This window comes from Cynocephalus volans, chromosome 3 (genome assembly GCF_027409185.1).
Source record: "Cynocephalus volans isolate mCynVol1 chromosome 3, mCynVol1.pri, whole genome shotgun sequence".
Taxonomy (NCBI): domain Eukaryota; kingdom Metazoa; phylum Chordata; class Mammalia; order Dermoptera; family Cynocephalidae; genus Cynocephalus; species Cynocephalus volans.
This window is the reverse complement of record NC_084462.1, coordinates 84,359,458-84,378,809: the sequence shown is the minus strand read 5'-3', so window position 1 is coordinate 84,378,809 and position 19,352 is coordinate 84,359,458. Positions and strand designations below refer to the sequence as shown.

The 19,352-nt window shown below is 32.8% G+C and overlaps 1 protein-coding gene across 2 annotated transcripts in view; it reads left to right on the top strand.

Annotated features, from left to right (window-relative positions):
• The window catches only part of UNC13C (unc-13 homolog C), a 568,114-nt gene that overhangs the window by 335,928 nt on the left and 212,834 nt on the right, over positions 1-19,352 (top strand). The window lies entirely within an intron of this gene.

The window sequence follows — 19,352 nt, the reverse complement described above, 5'->3', positions numbered from 1 at the left end:
CCTCTTAATGAACTGATCCCTTTATTATTATATAATGACCTGCCTTAACTTTTTAAATTTCCGTGGCTTGAAGTCTGTTTTATCTGATCTGTGTATAGCTATTCCTGCTTTTGTCTGGTTTCCATTTGCATAAATATCTTTTTCCATCCCTTCACTTTCAGTTGATGTGTGTCTTATAAGTGAAGTGAGTTTCTTGTAGGTGGCACATTGTTGGTTATTGTTTTATAATCCATTTGGCCACTCTGTGTCTTTTAATTGGGGCATTTAATCTGTCTACATTTAGTGTTGTTGTTGATATGCAGGGACTTGTTACTGTCATTTCACTATTTTTTTTTTCTGGTTGTTTTGTAGATACTTCTTTTCCTTTTTTTCTGGTCTTACTGTCTTCCTTTGTGGTTGAGTGGTTTTCTCTAGCTTTACATTTTGATTTCTTCTTATTTATTTTTAGTATGCCTCATAAGTTTTTGAGTCATGGTTACCATGAGACTTACAAAAAACATGTTATAGTTATAATAGATCATTTTAGACTACTAACAACTTAACTTTGATATCTAAGGAAAAAAAAAACAACAAAGCCACCTCTACACTTTGGCATCATTCCCCCCCCATTTCTTGACATTTTGTTGTTTCAAGTTATATCTTTTAATATTTACCACCATTACAACACTGAAATATTCTGAGATTGTGTATTTACTCTATCAGTGGTTGTGTACCTTCAGATGTTTTCTTGCTACTCTTTACCATCATTTTCTTTCAGATTGAAGAATTCCCTTTTGCATTTCTTATAGGGCAGGTCTAGTGTTGATAAATTCCCTTAGCCTTGGTTTGTCTGGGAAAGACTTTATTTCTCCTTCATATTTGAAGGTTAGTTTTGCCAGATACAGAATTCTTGGCTGACAGTCTTTTTTCTTCAGCACTTTGAATATATCATTCCATTCTCTTCTGGCCTGTAGGGTTTCTGCTGAGAGATGTATTGGGGTTCCATTGAATGTTCTGTGTTTCTTTTCTCTTGCTGCTTTCAGTATTCTCTCTTTGTCTTTGGTTTTTAATAATTTGATTATGATGTGTCTTGGGTGTTCCTCATTGGACTGTATTTGATTGGTGACCTCTGGGCTTCTTGTGTCTGGATGCTGTCATCTTTCTCCATACTTGGGAAATTTTCAGTCATTATTACCTCATATATGCTTTTTAGGTCTCTTCCTTTTTCTTGTCCTTCAGGTGTTTCAGTTATGTAGAGGTTATTTCACTTGAGGGAGTCTGATATTTGCTGTATTTCTATTTTTTTTTTTTTCTTATTCTTTTTTCTTTTTGTTCCTCTGATTGGATAAGTTTTTGTATTTTATATTTTATCTTTTAGCTCACTTATTCTTTCCTCTGTTTGATTAAGTCTGATATTGGAGCTTTCTATCAAGTTTTTCAATTCAGACAATGTATTTTTATTTCTAGAATTTCTATTTGGTTTTTTTAAAATTGATTCTATTCCTTTGTCAAGTTCTCATTCTGCTCCTGAATTGTTTATACCATATATCATTTAATTTTCTATCTGTATTTTCTCGTAACTCTGAACATGCTAAAGAGACTTATTTTGAAATCTCTGTCAGACATTTCATAGACTTGCTGTTCTTCTGGGTTCATTGCTCATACTTTGTTCCCATTGGTGGAAACATAGTTCTTTGTTCTTTCTCTATCTTTGTGTCTTTTCATTTATGCCTGTGAATTTGAGGAGACTGCTACCTCTTTTAGGTTTTATAAGTGTTTATCAGAGCTTTGTCTCTGGTCCTTGTCTTTTTTGTTGTTTTGTTTTGTTTTCTGTTCTTTGGTGGATTAGTAGCTAACTCCACCACTTAGATTCGGCACAAGAAACAATGGGCTATTCTGTGGTTAGTTCCTGAGTTGCAGGAGGTTCCTGTGGGGACCAGATCTTGAGCTCTGTACTTTAGCTAAATTGCTGCTTTGCTGCTGATTTGGGGGAGAAGAGTTTTGTGCAGATCATTAATCATTTTTGAGTCTGGGCTGGGTGGAAATTCTGGTCCAGGACTGAGTCTTTCCTGCAGATTGTGCCCCTTGCAATTCTGTGGTCCTGACTGATTTCTGCTTAGACCAGCTGCCCCCACTGTGCACAGTGTTTCTCTGGCAGGCCAGCCTTTTGCCTGCACTCCAACAGCTTCCTATGGGACAGGCTTTGTAAGCATCTCTTGTGATAACTCTGCAGACTTTGGGCAGCTCTGTTTTTCAGTCTGCTGTGGTCACTTCCTCCTGTGCAGGCCCACAGGAATCTTGCCAGTGGTCTTTATGGTCTGTGGGCTGGTATGATACACTCCAAAGCCCTCCTGTCCCCTGCAGACTCCAAGTAGGTTTGTGTGAAGGGTGCCACTACAGCTTTTTCCAGCTTTGATCCGTGTGCTGCAACCACTCCCTGCCCCACTTCTAGGGTGGCTCAGAAGCAGGCAGGGCTCAGAACAATAGGTGCCATCCCTACACCCTCTCACCCTTCAAAAACTCCTTGGGTCTCTCCTCCTCTTCCCCCAGTTCCAATGGTCCCAGGTTGGCAGTATTTGCTTTTTAATAGTTGTAAATCTATTACTCATGGGGAGGAGCAATGCTAGGAATCATTTATTCTGGCATCTTGACGACGTCACTCTCCAACACCACAATTTTATTCTAGATGCCTTGCATTAAGGTCTATAATTCATTATAAGTTAATTTGTACATATTGTATGATGAGAGAGCTTAAGATTCTTTGGGTTTGTTTGCATATGGTTATATAAATTTTTTGGCTCTACTTACTGAAAAAATTATCTTTTCTTTATTGAATTGCTTTGGCACTTCTGTCAAAAGTCAGTTGACTATATACCTAAGAGTCTAATTCTGTTCTCTCTATTCTGTTCCAATGACTTATGTATCTATCATTGCACCACTGCCACACTTTTTGGTTACTGTAGTTTTCTAATATGTCTTGACATATTATAGTATAATTTCTCCAACTTTGTTTGTATTTTTAAAAGCTGGCTATTCCAGATCCTTTGCAATTTCATTTAAATTTTGGATCAGTTTGTTAATATCTACAAGAAAAATGCCTGCTGTAGTTTTGATTGGGATTGTATTGAATGTGTAGATCGATTTGGGGAGAATTGAAAACAACAATATTAATTCTCATGATCCACGAGTGTGACATAGATCCCCACTTCTTAAGGTCTTTTTTTAATTTCTCAAAGCAATATTTGTCATTTTTAGTGAACAGATTTTGCACATCTTTTGTCTAATTTGTTTCTAAATATTTGATATGTTCATTGCTATTGTAAATGGTATCTTTTATTTCAATTTCCCATTGCTTGTTGGTAGTATTAGATATACAGTATTTTTTGTATAGTCCTCTTGTATCTTCAGCCTTCCTAATTTACTTCATTTGGTAGATTCTTTAGGATTATTTAAATAAATGTTTTTGTTGTCTATAACAAAGACAGCTTAACATCTGTTTATCCAGTCTGGATGTCTTTTATTATTTTTCTTGCCTTATTACACTCACTAAAGTCTCCAGTACAATATTGACTAAAACTACTAAGATCTGTCATCCTTCTCTTATTCCCAGTTTTATGAGGAAGCATGGAGACTTTCATCATTAAGTGTGGTGCTAACTCAAAGATTTTCATAGATAGTTCTTAATCAAATTGAGGAAGTTCTATTTTATTCCTGTTATTCTGATTTATTTTATCATGAATGGGTATTAAATTTTTTAATATATTGTTTCTGCTTATAAGATAATCATATAAATTTTCTTTTCAAGTCTGTTAGTATGGTGATTTGGACTTATTGGTTTTTAAATTTTAAGCCAACCTTGCATTTCTGGGACAAACTTCATATGTTCTTTATGTATAATCCTTAGATTTTATTTTATAATTTTTTTAGGGTTTTTGCCTCTGTGTTTATGAGCACATTAATCAATGGTTTACTTTTCTTGTAATGTCTTTTTCTGGTTTTTATATCAGTGAAATGATCGCTTTATAAAATGAATTGGGAAATGTTTCCTTCATTTTGATTTTCTAGAAGAGTATTCATAGAATTGGATTTTTTATTTCTTGAGTGTTTGATAAAATCTATCAGAAAAGTCATGTGGGTCTGAAGTTTTCTTTTCTTTTTTCTTTTTTTTTTTTTTGTGAGTACGATTGTTTAATGCGCCCATTACATAATGATTTTGAGAAAATTACTATTCATTTTATTTTCATTTGATAACCCATACTGGAATATTGTTTGATAATATGCCAAATGTGGAGCAGTTGACAGTGTATGATCTTACAAAGAAACAGACCTGTGTTCATCTCAATTTTATTTGTTCCCATCTAATGAATTTGGGCTAACATTTTAAACCGTGAACCTTATGTTGTTTCCATATGTAATATGTGGATTATAAAAATAAACTGTAGTATAATCATGAAGATATAATATACATAAAAATGCTTGGCATTTGTTGATATAAAATAAAGGATAATTTCATCTCTTTGTTCTTTTTTCATAGAAGTAGCATGCCAGGTTATCCCAAATGAACTCAAGTTTTGTCATTTTTCTTTCCTTTTTTTTTTTCTTGTTTCTTCTCCTCCTCCTCCTTCTTGTTTTTTAAAGCATCTATTCCATCTTCCCCAAAAGCAAATACTTCTTCTCCCTTATACTCTTCCCCCAGCTAGCTTCTCCAAGAAGACTATATTTGTTCTCAATACATTTTTGAAATTTCATTAGGCATTAGCTTATACGGATTAGTTGGATGGTAAGAAAATTTGCTAAGCAGACTCCAGTCGTTCAACAAGAGACCTTCCATGAGTTTGATTCACTTGCTGCTCTGCCCCATGACAACTGTAATAAAGAATAATGAGCACTGAACTTGGAGTTTTGTGTCTGAATTCTGATTCTACCATGATGTGTAAATTTGGGAATGTAACTTCACTCTTCTTCATTCCAGTTCCTATAAATAGGTGGGAATCAGACCTATCACCAGTATTGCTGCAAAGATTAAATGAGATTGAAAGTAGAGCACCTGGATCTCAACACTTTCACTAAATTGGATTTCTACATTTGAAGAATAGTCACTATCTTGATGCTGACACAGATGAAATATTTTCTTTAAATCTGAAGACATTTGAGTTATTAGTGAATGGGTATAATAATCTATTCACTAAGGGTTTTTATTATAATGAAAAAAATACATAATTGAGAAAAGAAGCTTACAACCTTCCCTGGATGCAACCTTTCTGTGATCACCTTATTAGTAACTGGATCTATAAATACTTGGAACCCAAGAAAAGTGGCATTTCTATCACTTATGTGTAATAAAATTCTTCATAGATGTTTCTCCTTTTGATTTATCCTAGTTACAAGAATATCATCTTATTGACTACTGCTCGAAGTCCTAATTTCTCTAGAGAACAATGCCATCAACAAATATTATCAAGCTTAGATAAAATAAACCTTTGTAGTTTTAATGAAATCTGGTTGAAAGACAAGTGAAACAGTTCAACATATATTACTGAGCTGAGAAGCTGTGGAATTTGATTGACAGTTTAAAATTACATTAACCTTGACTTACCCTGTTTATTTAGTGTTTAAACTAAAAATTTCATTTCTTTATTAAACGTAGGACATTTCTGGTTACCTACTTGCTCTCTATTAAGCTTTTGTAGTTTATGTCTTTCAAAGTGTTTTTCCATTTAATCTAAGTGTTTTCCTATCATATATCTACTCGTTCCATTCTCTTCTTATCTTTTTTAATTAATCATTTATTTTTATTTAGACATATTTATGGGGTACAGAGTTGACTATCAGTATTTGTTTACAGTATGTGATGATCAAATCAATATTAGAATGTTATCATTACAAATCATTATTACTTTTTGTGTCCCTTACCCAATTACTCCCTTTCCCTCTCCAGCTCCCACTTTCCCTCCTCTAGTAACTATAAGTCTGTTCTCTCCTTCTGAAAGTTCAACATTTTATTATGGTCTTTCCTTCTTTCTTTCTTAGCTCCCACCTATGAGTGAGGACATGCAGTATTTCTCTTTCTGTTCCTGGCTTATTTCACTTAACATAATTTTCACCGAGATCATCCATGTTGCTGCGAATGGCAGAATTTCATTCTTTTTATGGCTGAATAGTATTCTATTGTGTATATATACCACATTTACTTTTCCCAGTTTTGTGTCAATAGACATTAGGTTGGTTCCTTATCTTGGCTATTGTAAATAGATCTGTGATGAACAGGGGAGTGCAGGTATCCCTTTAACATGATGATTTCCATTCCTTTGGGTTTATACCCGGAAGTGGGATTGCTGGATTGCATGGTAGTTCTATCTGTAGTTGATTGAGAAATCTCCATACTATTTTCCGTAATGGCCGTATTAATTTACAGTACCACTAACAGTGTGGAAGAGTTCCCTTTTCTCCACATCCTCACTAGCATTTGTTATTCTGGTTTTTTTGATAATAGTGTCTAGCTGGGGTGAAATGATATCTCAATGCAGTTTTGATTTGCATTTCCCTGATGATTAGTGATGTTGAGCATTTTTTCATGTTCCTAGTGGCCATTTATATGTCTTCCTTTGAAAAGTGTCTGTTCAGCTCCTTTGCTCATTTTTTAATTGGATTATTTGGTTTTTTACTGTGAAGTTGAGTTCCTTGTATATTCTGGATATTAATCCCTTGTTGGATGTATGGTTTGCAAATACTCTCTCCCATTCCATAGGTTCTCTTTTCATTCTGTTGATTGTTTCCTTTACTGTGCAAAAGCTTTTAGTTTGATATAATTCCATTTGTTTATATTTTTTTCTTCTGTTGCTTGTGCTTTTGGGGTCTTATTCATAAAATCTTTACCCAGTCCCATGTCCTGAAGTCTTTTCCCTATGTTTTCTTCTAAGCGTTTTATCGTTTTAGGTCTTATACTTAAGTCTTTAATCCATTTTGAGTTGATTTTGGTATATGGTGAGAGGTATGGGTCTTGTTCTAATCTTCTACACATGGATATCCAGTTTTCCCAGCACCATTTACTGATGATGCTGTCTTTTCCTCAACATATGTTCTTGACACCTTTGTCAAAGATCAGTTGGCTGTAAGTTCCTGGGTTGATTCCTGGGTCCTCTCAGGAGAGTCCCCCAGTCTTTTGGGGTCTTTTATTGTCTGTTTAATGTTCATAAAATCTGAAGTGATTTCCCCTCTCTCTTTCTTAATATTGATATTTTCTGTCTTCTCTCTTTTTTCCCTTCTAACTGGCTAGACATTTATAAATTTTATTTGCCTTTTGAAAAAACAACCCAGCATTTTGTTTTATTAAATTTCTGAGTTGTTTTTGGTTTAAAATTGATTTCTTCTCTTTTATTTATTATTGTCTTTTACTTATTATTGTCTTTATTATTGTATTTCTTCTCTTTTATGTATTTTTGTATTATTATTGTGGAAATATAACTGTTAAGTGGTGATAGCAGTAATCCAGTGAGAAGACATGACAGCCTTGTATAAGATGATGGGGAGTTACGGTGAGACTTGTGAAATATTAAGAACATAAATCGAGAGTTTTTGTTTTTGTTTTTGTTTTTTACTAACTGCGTTGAGTGGAGTGTTAAGGAAGAAGGTAGAGACAAAAAAAATTCTACATTTATAGTTACTTGAGTCTCTCATCCTTATAACCAAAGTTGCACAACTAACCCAGTACAGCAGTTAGATTGCTGTTGAAGTGTAAAAGGATGCTTCAATTTGAATTCACAGGATCTAAGTTAAAAGTTCAGTTTCTACAAGCAATTAGTTCTGCAAATCTAGGGTTTACGGTGGGGAGAACTGATAGCCAGAGAATCCAAGATCTGTGCTGAAAAGCTACCTGACTCTAAAGGTATAAAAGAAAAGTAATTTTGAAAAATTTTACTCATGTTAATTATAGCCATTTGAAATTTAAAAGGGATCAGGTATTTTTCTGAAAATTCCTAAAATAATACATTATATAGTGAGAATGAGAATATTTTTCTCAGTGCACAAGAATACTGTCACAAGAATGCTTTACCAAGAATTGTGCTAATTCAAACACTTACGAAGATTTCAATTTTCTACCTCCCTGACTGCAATCGTATCACAGAGGAAAGAAAATGTTGATCTTGGATTTTTAAGGATTTGTTATGCTTGCTAGAAGATTTAGGCATAACTGGATATTTATGTATTATAAATATCATTATCATATAGGAAATTACTGGAAATTAACTTGAGCCAGGCACTGTACTAAGCATTTTTAGTTTGTTTAATTTAATACTAAATTTAATTCTAATGACATAAAAGCCAATAACATCTCCAAATTACAGATGATAAAACTGAAACACAGAGGGGACTAAGTAACTTTCCCATGACTACATATCTTGTGAGAAGCAGAGTCATCTGAACTCAGTAAATTCTGTTGATTATTTGTCCCAGGTACATTACATAAAATTGGGGATTAATAAAATTGGGAATGAATCTAGGTTAACTATTGAAATTGTCTTTAAAAAGCTGATTTCAAATGTTAACCTGGATTCATCCCCAATTTTATTTTGCACATCAGAATTAAATATATTCTTAAAGACCTGAGTTGTTAAAATAATGCCTTAGATTGTAAATAAAATAAAGAGGAAATGAAAGAATAACAGGGTGATTGGCTTTCAATGGCATTGATCAATTTGTCTGATTCAAGAGTACCTAAGTATAAAAGGAAAAAATTATCACCAAAAGAAATGTTTAATTAGATGAGTTCACACTCCAAGTGCTTAAGCTGATTTTCACTCTTAACTGCAATGTTATATGTTTTGGTTTTCCTTTAATACAGCTTTAACTTGTAAGACGACTTTATAATTTACTAGTAGAGTCCTGCTTTAAAAAAAGCATTCTTCTTGGCTGTTCTTTCTGCTCATTAGTGCAGTTAATTGCAATAATGCATGTCAAGTTTTCTTAAATGAAGAGCATATTAACAAAAGTTAAATTTTTTTCTATAATGTTAGAAGAGCACAGCAAAGTAAATGTCTCTTGAACTCTAGCTATAAGGCAGTTTCAGTTGCACACACGTTAAGCAATAACACAGAACCAGTGCTTACTCATTTGTCACAATTGACACAGTTTTCTTCAAAGGTAAACTTTGCATATCAAAATAATACTTCACATTTAATGGATTCTAATTTTATCTGTGACTAATGAATTAGTATTATCAAATTTGGCAGCAGTAGATTATGTTTTCCTTATTTCACTGAGAGATTTGCAAGATACTAAATTGGGTTATTAAATTGCTATGTATCATAAGATTCAAAGTTTAAAACATTTATCCTTTGTATTCATTGCTGCAAATTGCTATTTGCATAATGGTGGAATAGATCAATTATTTCATTAAACCTCCTTTATAAATGATAGGTTAAGTTAAGCTATGACTGCATTGAAAATGAAGAAGAGGTGAAGCTATTAATTAGAGAATTTAATTTGTGTACAAAAAAACCTCACGAATTTAGACTAGTATGAGAAGGACCAACTTAAAAATATATATATATGTGATGCGATGTGAATATTTAATGTACATATTCATGTATACTTGTTTCAACTTTTAAGTACATATGATAATTCCCACAAGGTTAGAAAACGATTATGGAAAGTTAAAAATTTTTCAGTCCTGCTTCTATCGTAGTTTGGAATTTATTTGTGCTTAGTATATGAATCGTTAGTGTATAGCTCAGGATTTCTGAAGTTTGTGACAGCAGTTTACCCCTGTGAGTACATAAAAGATTTCCTCTGCAGTCAAGTTTATTGCTATTAATCTTAACAACTTTTCTTTTTTCCTGGAGACTAAAAACAAGCAAATAAATAAGAAAGTTTCCTTCAGCATCTGTGATAATCTTTTTCACCTTAGAAATCAATGGAATCTATATAATATTTCCTGTAGCCCTCTTTATAGCTAGAATTTTGTTATCAGCAGCAGAAATCAATGGAATCTATGTAATTTTTTTCCTGTAGTTCTCATTTATAGTTAGAATTTTATCAGCAGCAGGCATTTACTAAACACTCACTATGCCAGTGACTATGCAAAGTATTTACCTGTAAAATTTCATTTAATCCTCACAACAGCCCTGGAAAAAGCCCCAAGTTATACAATTATTATCATCCCCATTTGATGGATGAGGAAATTGAGTTTTAAAGAGCTTACTTACTGCTCCACTGGGTAAATTAGTTAAATGACACAGGAGAAATAAAATCTCTGTATTTTGGATGGCATTGAAATTTAAATTTGGATGGAAATTGAAATTTATATTGCTTACATTCTGCAGAGGAAATAGCCAAAAATATGTTAAATTCTGGAAAATAAGCCTCTAGCGAATATGCAGATTGGTATAGACTTCTTAGATAGCCCAAAGAAGAGGCAGAGTATTCAACTGTGGAGTGTGTTGGAAGAAAACAATTCTTCCTTTAAAATTATGACTTGGTACTGATAGTACAGCATAGATAAAGCATATAAAATTTGGTGCCAGTGTGATATATTATAAACATATGATGGAAATTTAGACACAGTGCAAAAAAACACTATTATGGAAATACAATTATGTTGTGGCCCTTAAAAATTGGAAACTTAAAATCTTGCCTGTAGATACTTAATACCTGATAAAAATCTATGTTATAAGAAAAATTGGTGTCTCTACTCTCACTCCAAGCACTGATTCATGTGCCGTATTTTGATAATAATTGTGATTTTTCCCCTTTTTTTCATAAAGTTGGAAGGAGTAAAGAAATTGTTTTGGCAACTGTTAAATTTGCACATACAGTCACCAGTTTATATTATGGCTTCTGGGATTGTTTAAATCATGTGGAAAGATTATTTAAACATAATTAATATGATTTGGTAATGAAGAGACACTAGGCGAGAGGAGTGCAATGAAGAGAAAATATCTTTTCTTTCTGTCCTCCTGACATTTGGCTGGGGCTCCTGTAACAAAGGACAGATTAACAAGAAAGGAAGCATAGAAATTTATTTAATGTAAGTTTTTTGTGACAAGAGAGTCTTCATAAGGAAATGAAGACCCGAAGAAGTGGTTAAACCTGAGAGTTTTCTGCCCTAGGTCTGATAGAGATTGGAGAGTTGTAGAGAAATGTGATAGAACAAAAAAAGTATGAAATAACTGTAGTAAACTGAGGGAAACAGCAAGACCTGTACCTTTGGATTCCTCTCAGCATCCCTGTGTCTTTAAAGATAAAGATCATCCTCTCCTCTCGGCATAGGGACAACACATTTCACAATGAGAGTCTTATGACCTACTTTAGACGAAGGTCAGAAAATCCTTCCTAGGTTTTACAGCCTGCTGCAGGGGGAAAGTCGGGTTTGATGAACTGCCATTTCTCAAATTCCTTCAGTTTAAAATATTCAATATGCCAAGGTGCCATATTTTGGGGTGTCCTGAACCCTGTCAGAAGAAATGTTTTATAATGCTAGGCAAAACAGGCTAAAGAGAAAAATGTCCCTATTGTTTTTATCAGTTCTGAACTTTAAAGCAAATGTGAATAAAATCATACTAGTTAAGTTAAATCCTGTGCAAAGAGTAAATTATGGAAGTTACACGGGACAAATCACCAATGCGATCAGTAACTTTTAATATTAAGTGAGTTACAATCCAGTTTACAGTCAATGTGCATGTTTCTCTGGCCTTTTCCTTCACAGCTAATTCATCATTGCTGATTCTGCCTTGAGTTCAAAGGAAGACTTTAGAGGGAGGTTATATTGGGGTTGTGCTTTAAAGGAAGAGAAAGTAGTTATGGTCAAATAGAAATTGAGGAGTAGAGAGAACAGGAAGGGGAGAAATGATCAGAAGATATGGGACATCAGATGTAGAGAAATCCTAAGCGTTTGGGTGACTAGAGCATCCATCGTAAGTGCTGGGAATGGAGATGGAAGAAGTGAAAAGTTAGAGCCAGATGTTCAGAGCCAGGACAGTCGTGTTAGTGAGTTGAAACTTTTATATACCGATGAATGGATGACAAGCAATTGATGGTTTTAAAGCAGTGGTTTGAAATATTATGATCTATATTTTTAAAAAGTAAATTAGGTGGGAATATAGAGGATATATTGGAAAAGGAAGAAATGGAGGCAGAGAAATAAACTAACAGGCCCATGCACTTCTTGCGGCAAGTGAAGATAAACACTTGAATTAGGGATGTGACAGGAGGAATTGGGAAGAGACAGGCATATTCCTTGGGTACGCCAATGGAATAATCCTCAGCAGCGTGGAAAGGAGGGGATGCTGTGGATGGTGCCAGAGGCTGATGCCTGTGGTAGATATCTCGAGCCACAGGCTAAATAGTGATGTCTTTTATTTAACTAGGCTGCAAGGAAGAGGGAAGCACTTCCAAATACACCAACAATACCATAGAAAGATAGTAAAGAGAAATAAAAATACAGACTTCAGAAGAACCTGTTTAACTATTAAATAAATAAACTGCTTTTTTTTTTATTATTAATCATGGGCTATCTATGATCTCCATAGATAATTGTAAGAACAATAGAAGTTGAAACCAGCATATCATAATATATTATAAGGGAGCAAAACTTCTTCTAAAACCGATCAGAATGATATCTCAGACCCCAAAGATTGTTTTCTGTTTAAAAGTACAGTTTAGCAAAAAATAGATTTTGGAATTTAAATTTAAAGAGGCTCTATTACACAAACTATGAAGCCAATAATTCAAACTGTAAATATATTAAGGGAAAATCAATAGATTAATATAAAGAAGAAAGAAAAAAATAGCTATAAAGACATTTTCAATGCTTGTAAATTTTTTTATTGTTGTAAACAAAGACTGAAAAATAAGAATAATTAAGAATTGTATGCTCTGTTTCTGATTCTATCATTGATTTGTTTCATGTTCTTAATCTCTAGTGTTCCTGAGTCTCAAATGAGGGTTATCAAAGTTACCTTTACATCTCTTCTAACTATTAAAAAACATTCAATATTTGCTGTTTATTGGAGAGATCTCAAGGCTCAAATCCTGACTACCAGTTCCTCATTTGTAAAATGGGAATAATAACAACCAAATAGTAATTTAATGAGAAATAAATGAATATTATTCATCTTATAAAAGAATTTACGTATATAGTAAAACTCCCATTGATTTTATTTCAAAAGGGAAATTTAAAAAATTTTTATGGTTACAAACATAATCACATTCAGCTTCACAGGATTGTATGAAGTAGAAAATAAAAGTTCTAATATTTATATATCATTTTTGTAAAGTAAATAAATAAAAACTAAAAATATGACTCACCCAACCTAAGCCTTACAAATTTTCAGTAGTTCAGTGTGTTTTCTTCCAGCTGATATTTTCTACAAATATAAAGATAGAAATTTATTTAATAATGTTTATTTTAAATTGTGTTTTTAAAAAATATGGGATTATATTATGTATACTAATCTGTTATCTACTTTATTCACCTCACACTGCCTGATGGACATCTTTTTATGTCGATCCAGGCAAATCTTGCTCTTTTTAATAGCTGCGTAATATTCTGTGGTATCCTGTAATATCATAGTGATGCAGCCAGTAGGAGGCTCTCCCAGGGTGCAGAGCAGAGAAGGGGTGGGAGCCACATAGATACTGGTATAGCATAAGAACTAAAGGCCTGCCAAGAGTTATTAGAAAACAGTGAGGAGATCAGGTTCAAAAAAGGCCTGGATTTTCTTAAATATTTTTATGGTTTCCAGTCTAGTAAGTAAAAAAATTCACTCTTATTTTAATTGAGATTTCTTTGATTACTAGAGAGGGTGAACAACTCTCTTCCTATGTTTATTAGGCTTTTGTATTTTTTCTTTTTAAATTGTCCATTCATCTTATTAGCCATTTTTTCTTTCCTCTTTTTTCTATAGATTTGTAAAATGTTTTTTTTTCATGTTAATAATATTATCCTTTGCCTTCTGTATAAATTGTGTATATTTTTCCTGTGTGTTGTTTTTATTTTAAATGGCAGCTTGATTTTGGTTTAGGTTTTGCCGTGTTGAGGATTAACAGTAGTGTTGAGAACCTTAAACCAGCTTTTTCAAGAATGAAAATCAAACTCAGTAGTGCTTATGCAATTGAGAAAACCCTGAGACTAACATCTTATTTTTAGATTCTGTGTTTTGAAGTTATCTTATTGAGGCTACTATATTAAAGAAAAAAAATATTTTAGAAGTCACTTTGAGAGTCTTTTCTTATGGTGTTTACAGCCATTATTGGGATGCACAGCTTATCTCTTCCACCAATTAATCTTTATCCTTCTTCAACAGTACACAAAAACTTACTTTCTTCAACTTACTTCTATGAATGACCACACCAGTATGCATCGTATACTCTTAGCTTTATTGTGTTCAATAATTTGCACTTACTGCTGTAATATGTCCCCTTTAATTGTAAACCATATTTTTTGAAGTCACATTGACTCAATATTAGAGAATAGAATAGAAAAACAGCCCCTCAGTATATCTTTACTGTTTTATTCTCATGCTCTTTGGTCTAGCCCCTTAGCATCCTCTCAGCTACAGTTGACATTTTCCTGTTCTCTGTGTGCCTGTTCTCTGCACTGGTCTTTTTCTGATCCCCTTTGATATCACAGAGGGCACCATCTCTTACAGCATACACCAAGTTTCCTATCACTGCTGGTGCTTAATATCAACAGTTCTGAATCCCTTGGTCCCAAAATTACTCATACTGCTGCTTTCCATTTCTGTAGAAGCCACAGGAGTCATCCTTCTCTGAAAGTAAACTGCTGTCACAACCAGTGAGAGCCAATGATGAGTAGTTTTTATTGTTTTTTCAAAACTTGATCCAGCAAAATCACCCTATATCCCACAACCATCTCTGTCTTTCCACTCTGCAGTTTCCTTCATAGGATATATCACGATTTCTAATTACATGCGTGTTTGCTTATTTTTTCTGGCCAACCCTATTAGATTTTAAACTTTAGAAGGGCAGAAACCATGTCTGTTTTATTTAGCAGTATGCAATCTGCCCTTAGCACAGTGCATGCACATGCTAGGCCTTCAATTAATAGCTACTTGTTAAAGGAATATATGAAAAAATGGCATTAGCAGTCATTTGTATTATATTACCTCCGAATTTATTACTTGTAAATTTATAATTTTTGGCTGCTTTCTCTAAAACAAATAAAACATTAAAAACTTGATTGATGCCTTAAGCATGCATATGTCACCTTGAACTCATTTCTTTTTACTCTCCACCCAAATGTAACTATTACAATGGTTTTCATACTTTTTATCCCCATGAATTCCTTTTTCCTTTATGACTCATACACGTCAGATATGTGCCAACCCACTCCTCTTGAGGCATCAACTAATTTGAAAGCAAAGGCTGAGAGCCTGAGAAGCTACACAGAAGGAACTGCTGAAAAGCTGAGAAACTGAGTACAGAAACAGGAGAAAAATTGAAACTCAGGCCTACAAAGTAGTGGGTCGTGGTGAACACCCCAAGCACACAGACAGAGCTGGAAGGGTCTGGATCATAGGAGTAAGTGTGAATCAAATGTTGATCTGCTTTCAGTGAGCTCAGTCCCCTAACTGGGTTAAGGTCATATCTACAACCCTAAAACTCTACCGCCAGAAGAAAAATAAATCCTTCCTGGAGCAATACTAACATCATCCAGAGATTCACATTATGTATACAATCTTTACATGCAAAAAGTCTTTCATTCAATTAAAAACAACTCAGCATTATAAGAGGTTACTATAATGGAATTTAGACTCATATGTTATCATAACTATAACTAACATATTTAAGAAATTAAATAACAAAATGAAGAAACTCGGTAGTAAACTAGAAACTACAAAAAGGATCAAATGGAAATTCTAAAACTGAAAACTACAAAAAAAATTAATAACAATATATGAATTTGACAGTAAGTTAGGTATAACTGAAGAGAGAAATAGTAAATGTGAAGATAACATCCAGAAGAAAATATCCAGAGTAAAGCTCAAGGAAACAAGAGATGGAAAATAAAGAATATAATATTTACCCAAATTAACTACACACTGGGTTGTAAAGCAAATCGCAACAAATTTCACAAGACTGCAATCATTCATAATTTGTTCTTCAATCTTAGACTAATATAGCATAAAATAGCAACTACAAGATACTTAAAAAATCCCCAAGTAGTTGGAAGTTAAGAAATAAAGAATAAAATTATGAAATGCTTTCATCGGATTAATAATGAAACTATAATATCAATTTTTTAGGATGTAGCTAAAAGAGATTCCTTTAAAAAATATGCACCTTAAATACAAATGTTAGGGAAAAAAAGGCCAAAAATCAATCATCTGAGAATCTTTCTTAAGAAGTTAGAAAAGAAACAACATACTAAACCCAAAGCAGAAAATAGGAAATAATGAAGAACAGAAATTGATGAAACAGAAGAGAAACACAGCTGTGTAATGACCACTAAAATTAAAATGTAGAATATTTTTATCACCCCCAAAGTTCCTTCATGCTCCTTTCTAGTCAATTTCTCTTCCCACTCCAAGCCCCTGGAAACCACGGTTATGTATTTTTGTTCCTATATTTTGCCTTTTTTTCAGTAATATATTATAAATGGAATTAAACCATATGTATGCTTAGAGTCTGGCTTCTTTCATTTAGAATAATTCGTGTGCTATTCATCCACCTTGTTATATGATCAGTATTTATTCATTTGTATTGTTTAGTGGAATTCTGTTTTATGGATTTATCACAGTTTATTTATCCTTTCATAAGCTGAAATACATTAATCATTTGCAGTTTTTGGTGGTTATGAAATAAGGCACATAAAGATTCATGTACAGTTTTTAGTCTAAACACAAGTTTGCATTTCTCTTGGATAAATAACTAGGAATGAGACTGCCAGTAATATATATTTAACTTTATAAGAAATTGCCAAATTGTTTTCCAAAACGACTAATATTCTGCATTGTCAGAAACAATGTGCCAGAGTTCCAGCCCCTCTACATCCTTGTGTCTTTGCCAGCCCTGCTTTTGTCAGGATTTTGGTTTTGTTTTTGGGGAATTTTTCTTTTAAGCTATTTTAATAGACATGTAGTGGTATACCATAATTTTAATTGTCAAATACCTAATGACTAATGGTGTTGAACATACTTTCACGTGCTTATTTCCTATCTAATTTTCTCTTAAGTGTAACTCAAATTATTTGCCTATTTTTTACTGGATAATTGTTTTTCTCTGTTATTGAGATTTGAGTGTAATTAGTATATTTTGGAAACAAATCCCTTTTCAAACATGTGCTTTGCAAACTTTTTTTTCCCAGTCATAAATGATACTATTTTAATTTTAGTTTCCAATGGCTCGTCACTAATACGTAGAAATACATAACTTAGTAATTTGTGACCTTATATTTAGTAGCCTTTTTTTAGTAGTTTTTTGGATATTTTCTAAGTAGACAATCCAGGTGTTTGCAAATACAGAGTTTTATTTTTTCCTTTACTATCTATACACCTTTTGTTTCTTTCTCTTGCCTTTCGGCAGAATTTAGAAACTTTAGTACAATGTTTAATAGGAATTGTGAGAGTAAATATCCTTACCTTGATCCTGATCTTAGTATAAGACTTAAATATGATATTAGCAGTAAGTTTTTGTAGATTCTCTTTATAAGGTAGGAGGTATACTTTAATTCATAGTTTCCAAAGGGCTTTTTTTCCATCATGAATGAATGTTGAAGTTTGTCAAATACCTCTGCTTCATCTATTGAAATAATCAAAAAATTTTTCTTCTTTAGTCTACTGATATGGTAAATTGCATTGATTCATTTTTGAATGTTAAACTAACTGCATTTTGGGGGGATAAACCTCTCTTGGTCATGATTATTTTCCTTTTTACAATTGTGAAATTGAATTTGCTAATTTTTGTTGAAGATTTTGCATCTACGATTTTGAGAGATATTATTCTGCAGTTTCTTTTTTGTGTAATGTCTTTGTTTTTTGCATCAGGGCACTGTAAAGTAAATTAGTATGTTCTTACTTTATTATTGGTTCATTAAAATAATTAATCAATGTTCCCCTTTTATGAGCTCAAAGCATTCTCATTATATCACATAACTTTGTTGCTGCATGTCTATTACATAAAAATTAATATACTACAAATTATGTGATGTTAGTATCTATGCATAAAGGAAAGCTTTGAAATAAATTGTTTACCTAAGGTTATTTTTATGTCAATAAGTTGAAATTTAATGTTTAAAACAAATTTGTATATATTCAGGTTGTATTAACTTTTTGATTATAATAGAGTCTGAGTTTAAATATTTGATAAATGTAAAGTTTCTGCATTTAAGTTTTAAAATATCAGCTTACATTATTAGACAAATTGATAGATGGCAATTGGTAAGGGATACTGATAAAACACACCCTGCTTTTGATGGAAAGGTGGACCTTAATAGTGCTATGTGTGTCAATGATTTTTTCTTATTTGAGGTTGTATTGAAGTCATATTTACTTAGGTAACACTTTCTATCCCATACAGGATTATACTACTCTTATATTATTCTTTTTTGATTTGGACCAAAAAATAAAGATAAATGTGAGAGTTGTTTTTGTTCCCTGATATATAAATTTTTGTACATGTGGGTAGGTGTTTATATGCATTATATGTATTTATGTATATTATATAATGTATAAATATATACATATTTGTTAGAACATAAAATACCTTCAGTCTTACATTGTGGAGTGAGTGTACAGTGTAATGAAAGGACTTGTTCATCATATTCACTGAGCTTATATGACTAAGAGACTTATCAGGAAATTGAAAACACATGCACACAGCACAGTCAGCAGCAGTAGGAATCTTGTTTTTAGCCTAAGCTCGTTCAGTCTAAAACATAGACCTGCCTGTGATTTCTAGAGTTCTGATTAGTGGGTTTACCATGGGCCCTTTTATCAAAGGAAATGAGGAGTCTTTCTTGAAATAATTCTCTTTAAGCAAGTAGAGAATAGAAGTGCTCAAGTTTGCTTCAAGGAAAACATCTAAAGGATGCATGCGAGGTGTGACTTCTTATTTTTGGTGTTATATGATATCTTTTATTCAGCTTCATCTGACCTATCTTCATAATTGAGATGTTGAATGATGAAGTGTTTGATAAAACTTCAGACACACTCATCATAAGACATCCATTGTCACTAATATAATAAAGTCTATTTTTCCACCACTCAATATTTTTTTTTATTATGACAGTCTGGTGTGTAGCTTTTTTCCCTACCTATGAAAGTTTACAAAGAGTAATTTTATAAATAAAAGTGTTTATGAACTATATAATAACTACTGTGATATGTATATGTAAAATGAGGTATTTTGTTTTG